This window comes from Saimiri boliviensis, chromosome 10 (genome assembly GCF_048565385.1).
Source record: "Saimiri boliviensis isolate mSaiBol1 chromosome 10, mSaiBol1.pri, whole genome shotgun sequence".
Lineage (NCBI taxonomy): Eukaryota > Metazoa > Chordata > Mammalia > Primates > Cebidae > Saimiri > Saimiri boliviensis.
The window spans coordinates 61,045,477-61,062,042 of NC_133458.1; the positions used below are offsets into that span (position 1 = coordinate 61,045,477).

Here is a 16,566-nt window from a genome sequence, read left to right on the forward strand (position 1 = left end):
CATTGCAGCACTGTTTACAATAGCAAAGACCTGGAACCAACCCAAATGCCCAACGATGATAGACTGGATAGGGAAAATGTGGTACATATACACCATGGAATATTATGCAGCCATCAAAAACGATGAGTTCACGTCCTTTGTAGGGACATGGATGAACCTGGAAACCATTATTCTCAGCAAACTGACACAAGAGCAGAAAATCAAACACCATATATTCTCGCTCATAGGCGGGTGTTGAACAATGAGAACACATGGATACAGGGAGAGGAGCACTACACACTGGGATCCGTTGGGGGGAAATGGGGGAGGGGCGGGGGGGTGGGGAGGTGGGAAAAGATAGCATGGGGAGAAATGACAGATACAGGTGAGGGGACGGAAGGCAGCAAACCACACTGCCATGTGTGTACCTATGCAACAATCTTGCATGTTCATCACATGTACCCCAAAACCTAAAATGCAATAAAAAAAAAAGAATAAAAAAAAAGAAATGCAAGTATCAGATGGGAAAGAAGGAAGGTTGCATGAGGAAGCAGCAAAAGATGTTTCCAATATGAGATTTTCAGATTCTCTGGTTTCCATTTAATTGAATTGTCTTAAATTTAATTCTCATTCAAGTTTATTTTATACTTGAATTTCAGGACCATATTCATTTATAGAAACAAAGTTTACTTTATTAAATGTAAAACTTCTTTATCAAATGATATATACTATAAAATGATTCTTTCAAACTTAATTTGTATAGAATTTGTACTTGGATTTAGGAATGTATGAGCCAACATTACGTTTAATTCTTTGGTGGTAACTTGAGAAAATTTTAATAAATTTCCTGGGTGGGAAATCTATACACATGTACACACACAACAGATTTTGTGATAATTCTGCACCACTATCCATTGCTTTACTATTCTCATTGTTCCCAAATACTAATTCAAAACATATTTTCCTTAAAATGAAGTTTATCAAAGGAATTACACTATCAATCTTAGTTTCTATAGAAATATAGTTTCTATAATAAACTTGAAATATAGTTTCTATATTCAAGTAAACGTTGAAATAAATGATGTTTGAATCACTATAAAATTTATTTCATTTACATTTATTTACATTTACATATATTTCAAAAGCTACCTTTTAAATACATTCTTTTTCAGAATCTAAACAAGTTTTGTTCTTTTTTAAGATAATGTTTTTGTTTCATTTAGGCCTAGATGTAAGGAGATAAATTGCTACAAACTGTTTTTTTTTTTTTTTTTTTTTTTTTTAATGATGTGAATACCTGTCCATGGGATTGAGACCACCAACCAATTTCCTATAAACCATCAAGCAACATCATGTGTTAACAATTTTCAGTCACTTCTAATCTGGTTTGGATTCAAAATGGTAAAATAGAGGTGAAAGGTCAGATTTAAAAAAAGAGAGAAGAAATTCTCCTAGGCTAACCAACCTTTTGAATTTCTGAATTCAAGTTAATTATATTATTTGAATTTAATGAAATTATCAACATGTTCACCTTCATTTCATAGTAACACTTCCCTGTTCATATTAGAATAAATCTTTTAATGTTTATCTAGGTCTTTATAGAGAACTACAGAGGACTTAGTGTTTTTTTAATGTACTTCATTATTAGATTTTGGAGTAAGACCATATTTTAGGATTTAGTGAGGGTAGTGCTTCTTTCAATGGTTAATAAACAGTATTTTTGTTATGTTCTCTTGGAATTTATACATAAAATTTACTCACTGGTTAAATATTTATCTCAATGCTGCAGCATTAATTTTTGATCTGAATATTTTTATCACAGTAACTTATTTGTAAAATGAAGAAAATGTTTAATATTAAGTAGTTTAATATAAAGACTACTATTTCTTCTAACCAATATAAATATAAAATAAAAAATTATTTTTTCTAAACTTTCATACAGGATAATCCTTTCAACTTAGTTTCTAAAAAGTGAGGATCAGTTTATGACTATATTACAGGTTTTACACTTCACATATTAGATTTTCATTGTTTTTAGATTATCTTACCAAAATAGATGATTCTGTGAAGGCCTTAAAGGCTCCAGTTCAACTTTATGAACTTAGTCACTGTTTAAAAAATTTTTTAAATTTATAGTCACGTTTTTATCAGTGTAGGTTGCTTTCTCTTGTCATTTTAAAATTAAATAACACAAAAATTTAGATAAATATTAATGGAATGTGACATAAAAGTGATAAAAATGAAAGATTAACAGAGTGTTTGTAACAATTGTTTCTTTTTCAGAAACCAAATGAAGTTATTAATGAAGAAGATATACATTTTAAAAAGAAATAATAAATATGCTCTTGGATTTTTGAAAATCTATTTAATAAACAGAAATAAACTATGAACATAATGTTTTAAAATTTTGAAATGGTGGTTCATTAAAAATATATTGGTAAAAAGACTATGAAACTCATAACATACCTCAAAATAAGGACAACCATAAGTATCTCGTGATATAATAAAACATTATAAATTGAAATACTTCTATTTTAAAATAAAAAACAAGTTATAATAAACTATGATTGATTGTGATCATTCTCTTCTACCAAGATGAAGGTGACCTTTATACGCTTATAGATGTTAAAAATTTGTATATTTGTTGCACTCTTTTCTCTCTTCAAAAAATCAAATATAACACTCAATGTTGTATTTGTAATTTTGTCATTTTTAAATCTTAAAGTGCATAAAAACATTGTTTAAGCTTTCAGCTCCACAAAAGTTGGATCACCTTCTTTGTTCAAAGTAATACTGTTTAAGAAATATTTAAAATTCATTCAGATGAAGAATGGTTTTAGATTTCTAAACAAAAAGGGGCAATTGCAATCATTCTGGCTTTCTTTTACATTCTGTCTCCCCTTCCATTTTCATCTATTACCTATGCTAAGGTGTCTATTGCAAAGCCTTCTCTAACCATGCAATCAGAAAAAGGTGTGCATATGTTGAATGAAAAAGTTCATAATGTATACAGCTGCAAAGTTTACTTTGAGGCAAGAGATTCTTACTATAGTCATTATTTCCTATTTATTTTATTCCTTCAATAACACATTGTTTATCAATATAACTAACTTGAAACACAATTTCAACTCTGCCAACTGACTTCTGCTTTGGAAGATAAATTAATCTATAATTAATAGAAAATCCTAAATGAGTGTAGTTGAAGCAATATAAAAGTTTGTATCATTTCTACTTAAGTGAAGGCAGTGTAACACTGGTCTGAGGCCCTGTGTTATCTGGTTTGCGAGCTCCTTCTCCTTTGCTGATCTAATGATCACACTATACAGTTTCTACCTCATTTTCCAAGGCAGAACTTCAAGTAAATGCCCGAAGTAAGAAAAAAAACATGGTAGAAACAGATGCCTTCTTTAAGACAATTCCTGGATATTCCACAAGACACTTCTGCTTACATTTCATTGGTCAGAATCTTGTTACAAGGAAAAAGAATTCTTTATTCTGAGTGTCCTGCTCATAGCTAACCTCCAGGGGTTATGTAAGTTGTCCATGCTGTGTAAACTATGGAATATTTGTAACTACCATTTTCCAGTTGATTATCTTTATTGTGGCTAATAACTTGAAAGTACTCTGCTCAGTTCCAGTCTCTGCACAGTGTCTGTTTGTACAGAAATGAATAAATTATTGGTGTCATTCACAGCCACTATTTTTAGTTGTCATTCTTAGAGAGTGCAATTTAAGATAGGAAGTTAGTAGTTCTTTTTTACTTTTTTCCCTTAACACTAATCTTAGGAGATGAGCCTAGGAGTGCACAGTTCTCTTAATGAAAATGTAATATTGTATTAGAATATTATATATCATAATATTATTTTACCTAAGGAAGAAATATTATTTCACATTATCTGAAATCCTAAGAAATAAAAAAAGAAAAGAAATAATTTAATAGGACATACTAAAATTAGATATATCAAAAATAAGATAAATAAGTAAAAAAAGAATACTTAATTAATGAACTAGGGTAGAGGGAAACCTACTTGAAGTTTCAGATAATATCAAAGAAAACAAAATGGAAGGGGAAAGGCAAAATGATTATGTTCATATTATATTTATACTAAATGGGAAAAGAATAAACCTAATGATATAGTTAAAATTGGGGAAGGAGGTGAATAACTTTAATGGCTAAACAGTACATATTCATGAACAACATAGAAAGGAGCAGAAAAGTAATGTAATTTTATACACCAGTTCTTAATTTTTAAAATAGATATGGTAAGCCTATTATATTCCAAGTAGTGTTTTAGGCTCTGGCAATAAAAGAGTGTATAAGACAAAGCCTGCGACTTTAAGAGTTTATATTTTAGGAGTAATAAAGGCAATAAAAATATTAAATTAATTGAAGTCAGTTAATTATTAGTATGTTGAGGAAAATAAAATAGCATAAGGAGACACAGAATGATTTACAGAAGGTAAAATGGCAGGCATTTACAGAATGTGGAAGGGTAGGGCACAGAGTGATTTACAGAGAGTGGCAACTATTTTGCAATTACAGTGTGAGAAAGCCTTTCTGAAGATGCCATATTGTAGCAGAGCAAAGTGGTGACAACAAGATTCTTGGAGAAAAATGTTCCCATCAAAGGAAATGTCTCAACTTGTACCCGGGCTCTGAAATTTGAAGATAGAGAAGGCTCAAAAAGAACTGTGGTTAGGTTTATTATGGATCTCATCATCCAGAGAAGTAAACATTACTTTGAACATGTTACAAAGGTACAGAATGAGAGAAATAACATGATATTGCCATCGTTTATAAGATATTGAAGATCATGAAGCAAATTATTAATGCTAGAAACAATGCTGATATGCACAAAAAAATCAACTGATAAATTTCCTAGATTTTCCTTTTTTAGATAATAGGCAGTGATAATTTTAAATACAGAAAAAAAAACGAAACGGGATTAATGTTCTTTGTCATATTTGGAAGGGACTCAATATCCTCCACCTCTTCCATGTTGAATAATAATAATAATCTGAATTGCTCCTATTCTTAAAATTACATTAATATGTACCCGATGCAATGATACGAATTATTATGTGTTATTAGAAAACCACAGAACAGGGGTTAATTCACCCCAGAGAATGTTCAGTGAAGCCATCAGCCAGCGATTAAGTGACATTTGATCAATGATGTGTTGCTGGAGTTTTCAGGAAAAATATGAACAGCTTAACAGAATTAAGGATGCACAAAAGAAATGACTGGAAAAATATTCAGGTGGGAATTTTTTTGATTAGCTAGCAGTACTTAAAGAAATGGACAAATCAATCATGACTCCCCAAATTTTAATGTAGGGTTACAAATTTAGATGGTTCCTACAAAACTAGGATAACATAGAGGAGATGGGAAATGAGTTAAGCATACCACCCAAGGCCTATTCTATTAATGCTGAATTTAATTACCTGGCATAACTAGATCAGTAAGGGAGCAAGGGGAGAAGAGTTAATTTATATGCCCCGTCTCCTCTGGGTTGCTATTTAGGTTATTAGAAAAGCACATAGTAGGGGTTCCTAACCCCTAGTGCACATCATTTTATATACTAATAGGTTTTGAAGCTGCTACTTCCTTATATTTCCTCTCTCAGTATTTACGCAATGATAATAATTATGATTTCACATGAGACTAAGAAATAATGGGATAATATTATGCTTTTATTCTAATAAAAGATACTCAGTGACAGTTGAATACAAAAATCTGAAAATCAGGGTAAATTTTGGAAATCATCAGCCTACAAGTTAGGGATGAAATTATAAATGTAGATGAAATAACATAGAACAAAGAATAAAAAAGACATATAACTTGGAGAAAGGGACTCACAAAACTAAGAAGCAACAGTAATAGAAAGATAAGGCAAATCACATGTATTCAACAATTCAATTTATTATATAATCCCGCAGTTCCTGGACAGTAAGTCAACAATGTCAGATTTTATTTAATTCATGTACTTTTATTTTTTGATACAGATGGTTATTTGATCATTCCAAGTAAAATTCAAATGCTCTAACTGCTAATATTTTGTTTGTGGTAGTACCTGAGTACCCTGAAAAGGATACTGACGCATTTTAATTATAAATCAGTAAAAGCAATTATGTAAATATTTACTCAAATATTCTATCATTAGTTCTATTTATAAGAGCAGCTTTTGGTTACAAGTCACAAAAAATAAATACTAGAATATGCTGGCTCAGAAACATAAAAATCCAGGGTCATTTAGGTGTAGCTAGATCCAGGAACTCAATAAAATACTCAAATATCAGATAATCTGCATCTTTTTATGCTCTCTCTCTGCTCAATTTTACTTTCTAATAGTTTCATGCTCAAGAAGTTTGTCTCCTGGCCATCATCAGACATAGTTTGGTTTGTACTTACAACTAGTAATGCCAGAGAAAAGTGTACAGCATCTCCTTCCCAAGATTTATATCAGTCTTTGGAAGATAAGTCACTGAAGCTTTTTCTTTCATATTCACCATAAATTGAGAAAGCGAAGCCAGGTGATTATAGACTCTACCAAGTGACAGAAAGTGCTGTCTTCCTCAAAGGAAAAAGATGCAAAGGAAAGAATACCAGGAAGATAAAAACAACTACTATCTACTGCACTACCTAGGCATGTGATAGGTAAAAGGATAAAGAGTCAATATTTGAAAGATATTGTGACCTATCAAAGTATGTTTTTTTTTCATATCAGTAAACAGAGTGTTCTTTCACTCCTTACTATGACATAGAATAGTTCACAGTCCAAGTTAAAATAACTATTATTATGTTTCTTCACCAGACGTACACAGAAGTGAAGACTTCTAATGAAGGATTTGAATTGCTCTGTTTTGAATTTGTTAACTATTTGTTTAACCTATGCTGTCAGAAGTACTACAAATCTATCTTGTATAATTGTATGTGTCTTTTTCTTTTGCTTGATACCCTTAAATGCCACTAGAGACTATCTTTTCTCCACAAATGGTTAATTTTTCTCAAATTATACATTTACATTGAAAGATATGGAAACAGCATGAAATATCAGGAAATCCACTCAGGAAGGAAAACCAAAAATAACACACCTGAAAAAGTAAAGAGTACAGTAGTTATGCCAATGGAATATCAATTTAAAACATAAATAATCTTGATTGACTATTTCTAAAGCATTTTTTAATAAGCATATGAAAGCAATGCTGAATTGCCTTTTTTCTGAAAGCTTCTCATCTATGGTTTAAGAAAAGATTACATATTTTACATAAAAAATAAATTTTGCTGCTGCATTAATAATTCAACAGTTATTTGATAACACCTGTGGCATGCCAATCACTGTTCTTGATTTTGAAGACAGAGAAAAGTACCTACCTTTAGACTTTGCAAAATTAAGAGTTTAAACAATTATGATTTGTGAATAAAATATATGGAGAAAAAAGAATTGAGAATGACTTCCAGACCTTTGGCCCTAACATATTGTGCAAATAATGATTTTATTCAGTGAGATGGGAAAGAAACACAGATTGAGATGATATGTGGGGGAAAAGCAGTTATGTTTTGGACATAGTTTGACATGCCTATCATAGGGCCAGATGAAAGCATAATTTAGACAATTGGATACAGAGGTTTCTGTTCAAGAAAAAAATTAAGCCTGGAGACAAACATTTGGAAGTAAAAAATGGATAGACGGTAACTAAGGAGATCAGCCCAAATGAGATTCTGTAGGGAGAGAAAAAGTTAGAGAAGAAAGGGCCAATGATATCCTTCAGGCACTTGATAATTTAGAGCTATGGAAAAAAACAGATGTCAGCCACAAAGATAGAGAAAGGGATGAAGAATATAAGAGCAAAATAAAGTCAGAATTTCAAGATAGACGCAATTGAGTTAACAGTTGCTAAGAAATCAAGTACGAAGAGGAGTAAGAACTTGGCAAGATGGTGATTATTAAAAACATCAACAGGACAAATTTTAATGCTGTTATTGGAATAAAAGAAATAATTAAAATTAAGGAAATAGGTAATATATGCTTCAAACAGTGTTTCTTTAAAGAGAAGCAGAATAATAGGGTGGCAATAAGAGAAAGAGAGAAAGCTTTTAAAATATGGCATATGATGGAAATGATATAGCAGAATATGAAAATTGATTATGTAGGGGAAACAAGATGGATATTTTAGGGAACAAGGCTTGAGGAGTTTAATGATTTGGATCTAGCAAAGCTGTGGAGGAATAAGTTCAGGAAGGAAGATGTGATATACAAATATACACACAAGTGGGTTTGTAGATTTTCTTCCTTCCCATCAGAGATACAATAAGCAAGAGCATTAGTGAAACCCCAGGTTGGAGAAAGTTGTTGACAATTTGAAGAGAGAGGAAAAGGTGCAAAGTAGTCCAGGAGACTGGAAGAGCAATGCTGGGGCCCATGAAGAATTACACCATCAAAGAAGGGGCTGGGAGGATGCGTGTGATGGTACATGATATGCTTAAACAGCAACCACAGGGCATGATCCTGATCTTAATCAAGTAAGCAATTGAGATAGGGGTGCAGGGCATAGTCTAGGTCTTAGATTGGGAAACATGTTTTTGATTTGATAGTGAGTTTGTTGATAAAAAGTTTTGCAATTTGTAATATGCTGAAAAAAAGTTACAGCTATATAGCTATAACACCATTTAATCTCACTGGTAAATAAGAAAATGTAAATTACAAAAAATCATAAAATTCCATTTCATATTTTTAAATTTGGTAAAAATTAAAATACCATAATAGAAAGTCTCACAAGGATGACATTCCCTGCTAGTAGAAACATAGTAATATGCAATCAATTTTGGATCACTTTGTCAATATCAAGTAAAATTGAAGTTGCACCAATTTTATAATACTGAAATCTCACATGTAAGAATGTACCTTAGAGAGACTCTTGTCAGCTTCACCACATGTACACAGGTAATTACAATAAAAATGAAATGTATATTTGTAGGAAAATAGGTCAGTAAATTGTGTTGTTACAAGTTAGAGCATTCTGGAGAGATTTAAATGAATGAATGAGCTATATGAACCAATATAAAGTGAAGTAAGAGGGAAGATAAATATTTCAGTGCTGGATAAAGTTGTCTTATAGATTTGATGGTGAGAAGATGATATTTCCATCCTTTTGTTATCTTAATGAATTGAAAGATGAGATTAGAAGCTAAAATAGGATGGAGGAAGAAAGATAAATTTGGAGACTTCAGAAAAAGAAATGAAGAAAATTCACTAGAAAAATCTAGTATTCATAAGCAGAGTTACTACAGCTTTCATCATTTCAACAGCAATAATCATTTCAGTAATATAACTGAAATTTATTTGTATCTACAAGGTTATGCTGCTAGACCAGAATGTTTCAAACTTTCCAGGGAAAATTAGCTAAATTTTTTAAAAAGGGTGGAGCTGAGGAGGCAAAATTTATCTGAGCCTTGAAGATGTTTACACAATTGCAGATCTCTTAAAGGATGTTATGGTATCTTGCAGAAGCATTTTACCAGGGAGCAGCTAATTGGACTTGACTTGGGAGACCATTTTACGTATAGCCTAATAAACTTAGTAAAATATTGTTTTTTGTAATAAATGTTCATTTAAAAAGAATTCTTAATTTAGTAAAATTCTGCTATGTTAAAAATAACCATTATAATTACAAGGATCTAGTAAAACACTTAACAGTGTTCAGCCATTGAATCAGAGGTTTGATATACTATTTAATATGTCTCTTACAAATCCAAGTTATTGTACAGTTTTTGCAATTATGAGAGGCAATTCAATGTAAAAATCTCTGGAAGAAGATGGAATATATTTTCTAAAGCAACTTTAAATTTTAGAGAAATTTAAATAATTGTATATCACATAGTGGTTTTCTCAAGTATGTGCTCTTACATTTAGTTATTTCCTGTTATTTCCTAGAAGTATTTTTTAAAGTAGAATTGGCTAAGGTTTTAATCTTCATTATTTCCTAATACATATCTATATGGAAAAAGTATTCAAGGTGTTCTTATTTATAGAATGCATTATTTTGCACTGTATTAACAAGATAGAAGTCTATCCAGCTGATTATCAGTATCTTTCTTCAGTTTCCAAGAGTGCTTTGAATTCCCAGTCTCAGATAGAATCTTAAAGAAATTCCTGAAGTGGAAACTCTCTGTTCTGACTATTCCATATTTGGCATCAATTTTATTTATAAGCTATTAATACTGAGTGCTTCAAACCCTCCTCTCCAGTTTCCTTAGTTTAAGTCAAGTGAACTAATACATAAATTTATTTTTACAACGCTTTTGGAATGATAATTTGGGGGATAAAAATGTCAGTTGAAAGCATTCAACCACAATAATCTTGTTTAATAATATCTTTCAGGCAAGGTAATATGCATCAGTGGCACAGATGACTTTTAGATTAATTTAACCATTTTCAAATAACTATCCTCTTTATGAACGACTTACATTGAAGAAGTACCAGGGAGCAAACATTTCAGGCTTTACAGATCTAATCATCTCTGCAGCAAGTTCTCAGCTATTCAGCTCTGTAGCTGCAGTGTGAAAGCAGCCACAGATAATTTGTAAATGAATGGCTGTGACTGTGTTTCAATAAAACTTTATTTACAAGAATGAGTTGCAAGTCAGATACGGCCCCTATTTGTGGTTTGCTTACTCCTGGATTGGATCACTTCTATATAAATAAAATCCATTTACTCACAGGTATGTATTATTAGGAAATACCTAGCCTATGCAGCTAATGAAGTAGAAGACTTTTTCCAAGATCAACAAAATACTGAGTAATAAGATAAATTGTATTGACATTAGAAAAATTGTTTTTGTCTGTAACCTTAAGATAAGATATAAACACAATAGTTTGATGCTTTATTTCTGTTTTCTTCTATTAAACTTTCCCTCTAAACTCTCCAATGTTGCTTTTAAACACATTCTATATTGGTCAAATACATTATTTTAAAGTTTCCAGTAAGTAACAGAGTACATGTTTAAATCCACATCTTTGTATTTCAATTTTGGTTTATTATTGTCAAATTTAAACAAAGAGGGATCTGTCTAACTCTGAAAGACAGGAGTTTACAAATATTAACGTTACTGCAAGTGGAGAGCTATTTAGCCACTACTCCAATGGAACTGTCATTCTGCCAGAATGACTAGCTGGCATCTATTAAAATTCCACTACGTAACACTGAGCCCCCCCCAAAGCTACAATTTTCAGTGCTTTGCAGTGTTTTAATGATGTATCTCTATAAACTCTGATTTTTTTCCTGAGTTTCAATTGTTTTATCTCATCTCTCCAAAAATAGATGCAACTGCTGAATTTAACATTTTTAAAAGTTTACCTGAATGTTTAAGACTGTAAATGAATGATGATGTAATTCTGTAGTTTCATACTTTTCATCTTACTTTTCTCTCTTGCTTATTCTATTTCATTCTCATATACATATATACTATATATATAGTATTTTTCTTCATTATGTATAATTTTCAAACAATTATAAATGAAATCAATATTCATTTTTATGAACTTTACTACTACCTATAAGTTAAATTCTAATATATAAACTCCTATAATATTTCATAATTTGTTATATTGTTAATTGGGTAGCAATTTCAGTTAAATAATTTTTTCTTGGCTAAATGTATAGTTTAATGGCTAAAGTAGAAAGAGTATAGAAAAATATATAATCTATAAACGGTCACTAGAGAAAAATTTCTGAAACATAATTTTCTTTTTCAGGTGTCACATCCTCATTCTTATGTAAATCCATATACCATTGAGACTCTTTGTAGTAAGCATACAAATATATATAATTGGCTCTTACTGAAGAAATCTGAAATCATAATTTTTGTGACAAGAATAATAACTATGTGAGAAATAAAAGCACTAATTTTTAAAGTGTTCACCTTTTATTATTTTCACTCTTTAAACAAAGATGGCCTAACGGGATAGCATGTATTAAGATATTAGAAGACTTGAGGTTAATACAATTGTTTTACAAGATTTAAATATTCTTTTGATGGAAGAACACAACACAATACGATTCAGGCAGATTAAAGGTAGAGTTCTTTGTTATTTACAGTTCCAAACAAGAGAAGCTGAAACACAGGGCTAGACAGGGAGTTGTACCTAGGGCCAGGGTAGCAGCAAGATGAAGTTTAGAGGGCAACTTGTGTGGGGGAAGTGGGGTGATACTAGCTAGATGTCAGGAGCTCTCTGCTCTGCAAATTAACTAAATTAGATTAGTTAATTTGACTAATTTCATGGGCTCTGAGCATAGGTGCTATCCCAGCTAGCTGGTACCCATGCCCTGGGCAATTAAGATAGGTTCCCATGGTCACAGAGTCTGAGAATTTGAAAAAAGAAGTGTTGGAAGTGTGGACTTAGCAGCTCAAGAAACGAAACTGACAGCCTCTAGTTAAGGCCTGAAAACTGGGTGAAGACAGCATTTAAAACAAAAACCAAACTATGTTATAATTGACCCCTTTGTGTCTTGAAATCAGTTTTGACATCAATTATTTGGGGAATCCGAATGGTCTAAACAGCAGAATTTGCCAGAGAGTCCTCTATATTTTGCCCCAAGTTCTAGAAAATATTTCATTATGACAGTAAAAAGGAAGAAAACAAGTAGGAGTACAAGAAATCTTTACAGGCTTCCCTTAAAGGAAGTTTCTGATGAATAGGGTATTACCTGGGAAAACAGATCTAAAATTTCTGGGGTTTCTAACAGAATCTTTGTGGTATTATAAAGTATGTTAAAAGTAGGAATTAATTTTTATGCCAATAATATCTTGGTGTATTCCTGAGTCAAGGCGACAACACCAGTAGTTATGTTGTGAGGAGCACAAACTAATATTCAGTAAGGTGCATGCAAAGTGGAGAGTAACCAAAGTGAAAGGGACAGTTATGGTGCTTATGGGCTGAGATGTAGCATGGGGGGTCATGGCGAAAAGCTGGAGTGGGGTTTAAGAGAAGGAGCTATGGAGTGAGAGATTCTTAATGGGGCTGAGGATTGGACTGATATGAGGCAGCTAGCTCCTGGAGAAACTGGTAACCTTTATCAACTTTTAGAATGGCACAGATAATAGTAATGACTATAAGATTTCCCTTTAGGCTTGAGAGGGTAGGAATGCATGTTTTGGAGGAGTACAGGGGTTATGGACTAGTGAGCGCAGAGAATATAATAGAATCTGAAGTGTCAGAGAAAGAAAAGCAATAAATGCCTGATCTCCAATTTGTCTGCATCTTAGAAGAGACAGTCCATGGGCATTGCTAAGGCAGTGTTCTCAGTGTCCAGGATAGGGTGTTCTCTGGCAGCAAGCTCTTGGGCAGAGAAAATGTTATCTAAGCTGTGGAACTGTGGTATTTTTCTCAAGTAGATAACCATTCAGGCCTGTGGATCACATTTCTGTGGTTCTATGGTATAATGAGTCTGAACCACGTATGAAATTTGAAGGAAAATTTTGGCCTGGAAGCTTGACTTGAAAATGTCTTTTAAGTTAAGGGGCCTTTGGGTACACAGCAACAGTAATGTCAGCATCTGAGACATAGTAGTAATAGAACCACAGTGCCAAAACCTGACTGGCACAATTAAAGTATCAATTATTGGTGACTGAATCTAAAGGTCCCCAGCACTCCATGTTTTTCCCAGTTGGATGAGGAGAAAGTTTTGATACAAATATGTTTTAAATCATATGGCCTGATTTTGGTTCATGTGGTTAATATGGTGTTAAGTTGCTTGCCAATTAAAATATCTGTGGCTATGAGTAGAGCTGCAACATTAGCCTGTAGGCAGGCCCTCCAATTTCACCAATTACTACGGATCCTTTGCATCAGAAAGGGTTTGGAAAATGCTACTGTAAAATATGGTGCCTTGGCATTTGAGGAAATAGAAGAAGCAGGCCCTAGAAACTAGCAAGAATCCCCCTAGCTATCCTGAAGCAGGCCATAAAACCCAGCTCATCTTTCCCTTAAAGTAGATTATAATACTCTCATTCCAGAGGGGTTTTCCTTCTACCTAGAGAGGGAACAAAAACCTCCTTAACTCTGAAGACACAAAGACACAGAGAAGAATCTGAACGCCAGGCCTCAATTAATTTTCTTCCCAATTTATTACCATTACCTCATATCCCTTTTTGTCCAATTATGTTCCACCACAATTAACTACTTCTTCATACTTGGCATAATATGTACAGTTTTCCCCATTTTTCTGAGCCTTCATTTCTGAGGACTTTCAAGTAACCTAAAGCATATTACATAAATGTTTATGCTTTTCTCTTATTTTCATTTTTGAAGACATTACTTTTTCTTCCTTCCACATCAGTTGTTGGTTTGTTTGGTAAAGGACAAGCTGGTGAGGACTTTGGGCTTTATTAGCCAAATTCAATATTTGCTATGTCTGATTAAAAAAATTACTTGGAAAGTTTAAGTCTGTTTATCACAGACTGTTTCACTGTTTATCACAGTGAAAATACCCAAACTGAGAGTAGCAAGACTAACAGCTTGCGGAATGGTGTGCAGTTAGATTCGACTGGTTTTTGCTGTTTGACGTCACTTTTCCTCTGGCATATTCCTCTGGCAACACCCTGAGGAGGGGTTGTTTGGTTTTATCATTATGAAATATGGTGTCAATTCCATTATTATCTCTGAAGATAATTTTAATTTACTAAGTTGAGTTTTCTGTCTTCCTTCTGTGTAGTCTATACTGTCTGTGGGATTGGCCCTGGAGCATTAATTTTAATTTTATGAAGGGATGAGGAAGAGAACCCAGATTAATTAACCACCATGAGAACCCAAATATTGAGGAAAGTACTTAGGGTGGTGAAAATTCAAGTTCAATTGGGTCTCATACTACACAGGCAGGTGTCTGCCTGTGAGACAATCTATAGTTAATGGGTCTCAGGAGAGTATGTGCTATCCATATGGCTTCTAGACCTTATGGGACATAGCTACAACTGAAAATTTATAAAGGAAAGAGCAGACATTATTGAGGTAACTCATAAATAAAGAGTCTTCATAATAAGGAGGTGAAACATATCCTCCATTATATATAGGAATGGGCAAAACGTAGGATTTTAAAAGTTTTATAAGGTGTAAGGTAGGCCAATAGGCCTTGAATTAAGATAGATGAAAGTCTGGGGCATGATATGGACCCATTTATAAGTCTATTTGTCATTTCATAACTTAAATAGAAGTTCTTTGAAGAACCCATTATGCCGCCCAATTACACCCTCTGTCTGGAACCTATAGTGGAGATGAAAGTTCCATTGAATGCCTTTTCTAAGAGCCATTATTGGGTATTCTGAGCTGTGACATGTATGCATTAGTAATGTCTGGAACTTTTTTTTTTTTTTTGACACAGAGTCTTGCACTGTCGTCAGGCTGGAGTGCAGTGGCGCAATCTCGGTTCACTGCAACCTCCACCTCCTGGGTTCAAGCAATTCTTCCACCTCAGCCTCCCGAGTAGCTGGAACTATGGGCCCATACCACCATGCCCAGCTATTTTTTTTGTATTATTAGTAGAGACAGGGTTTCACCATGTTGGTCAGAATGGTCTCGATCTCTTGACCTTGTGATCTGCCTGCCTCAGCCTCCCAAAGTGCTGGGATTACAGGCGTGAGCTGCTGCACCGGCCTGTCTGGAACTTTTAAGGGAATAAAAAACACCCTGATGAGGCCTTATGTTGTTGTCTTAGTATATGTGAAGATACATGAGGCCTTGATTTATAGTTTGGATCTCTGTGTGTCAAAATATCTCAGAACTCTTTATTCTGAAGGGAACAACTCAGGAAATAGCCCAAGAGTTTGTAAAAATGTACAGATGGGGTCATTTGTTGGCTACAGCATTCAGCGCTAAAATGACTTTCTTAAATTTGGCCAATGGTCCTGTCTATGATTAAGGAATTCTTGGTTAACTGTGGAAGGCAGCAACATTCTACTGAGCTTCACCCCTTATAATGGTTGCAATGTCATATGTTCAGTCTATGTGATCCCACGGCTATTCACTCAGTTAATCTCACTGAATTTATAGGTAGCCAAGGACTGGGCATCCAGCACCACGACATCCGGCTAGGAACTGAAAACAGACAAGGCTATACTTTCCTGCAAGAAGAGTATGTTAGACAGCTCAGGTTCAGGTATGTCCTGTACAAAGGATTACTCACTAGCCATGCTTAACTTGTAGTATTACTTCCATGATCCAGGCCATACTGGTCAGGATGGTATGCAGGGCCCCAGGCTTAGGATCTGAAAGAGCTTCAATGTCCAACAGATTCCAATATGTGGCCAGAAATTGCCACTCTAATGGTGAGGGTCTGAGAAGAATAGTTTCTTGCATTGGAAGCCCATGGCCAATTTATGCCCATCATAGCTCGTTCAGAGACATCATGAGTCATGAAAGGACACTGTTAAAGCCTCCATAATGAAGAAGCCTTTGAGGATACTAACAGTAACGTCTGTTGATCTTAATTTAGACAGAAAGATGTACTCATATTTCCACAAAATGTGTGTCAAACAAATCTACTCAGGAGAAAGTGCCATACCTGTGCTCCTGGAGAAAGCTGGATGCAATT

General features: G+C 33.5%; 1 long non-coding RNA gene across 1 annotated transcript in view; it reads left to right on the plus strand.

Moving 5' to 3' along the window:
* Positions 1 to 11,899, plus strand: part of LOC101046986 (uncharacterized) — a 48,372-nt gene extending 36,473 nt beyond the window's left edge. The window contains exon 4 of the long non-coding RNA XR_164107.2: positions 11,736 to 11,899. This is a non-coding gene — a long non-coding RNA (uncharacterized LOC101046986). The remainder of the gene's footprint in view (positions 1 to 11,735) is intronic.
* Positions 11,900 to 16,566: the final 4,667 nt, after the last annotated feature.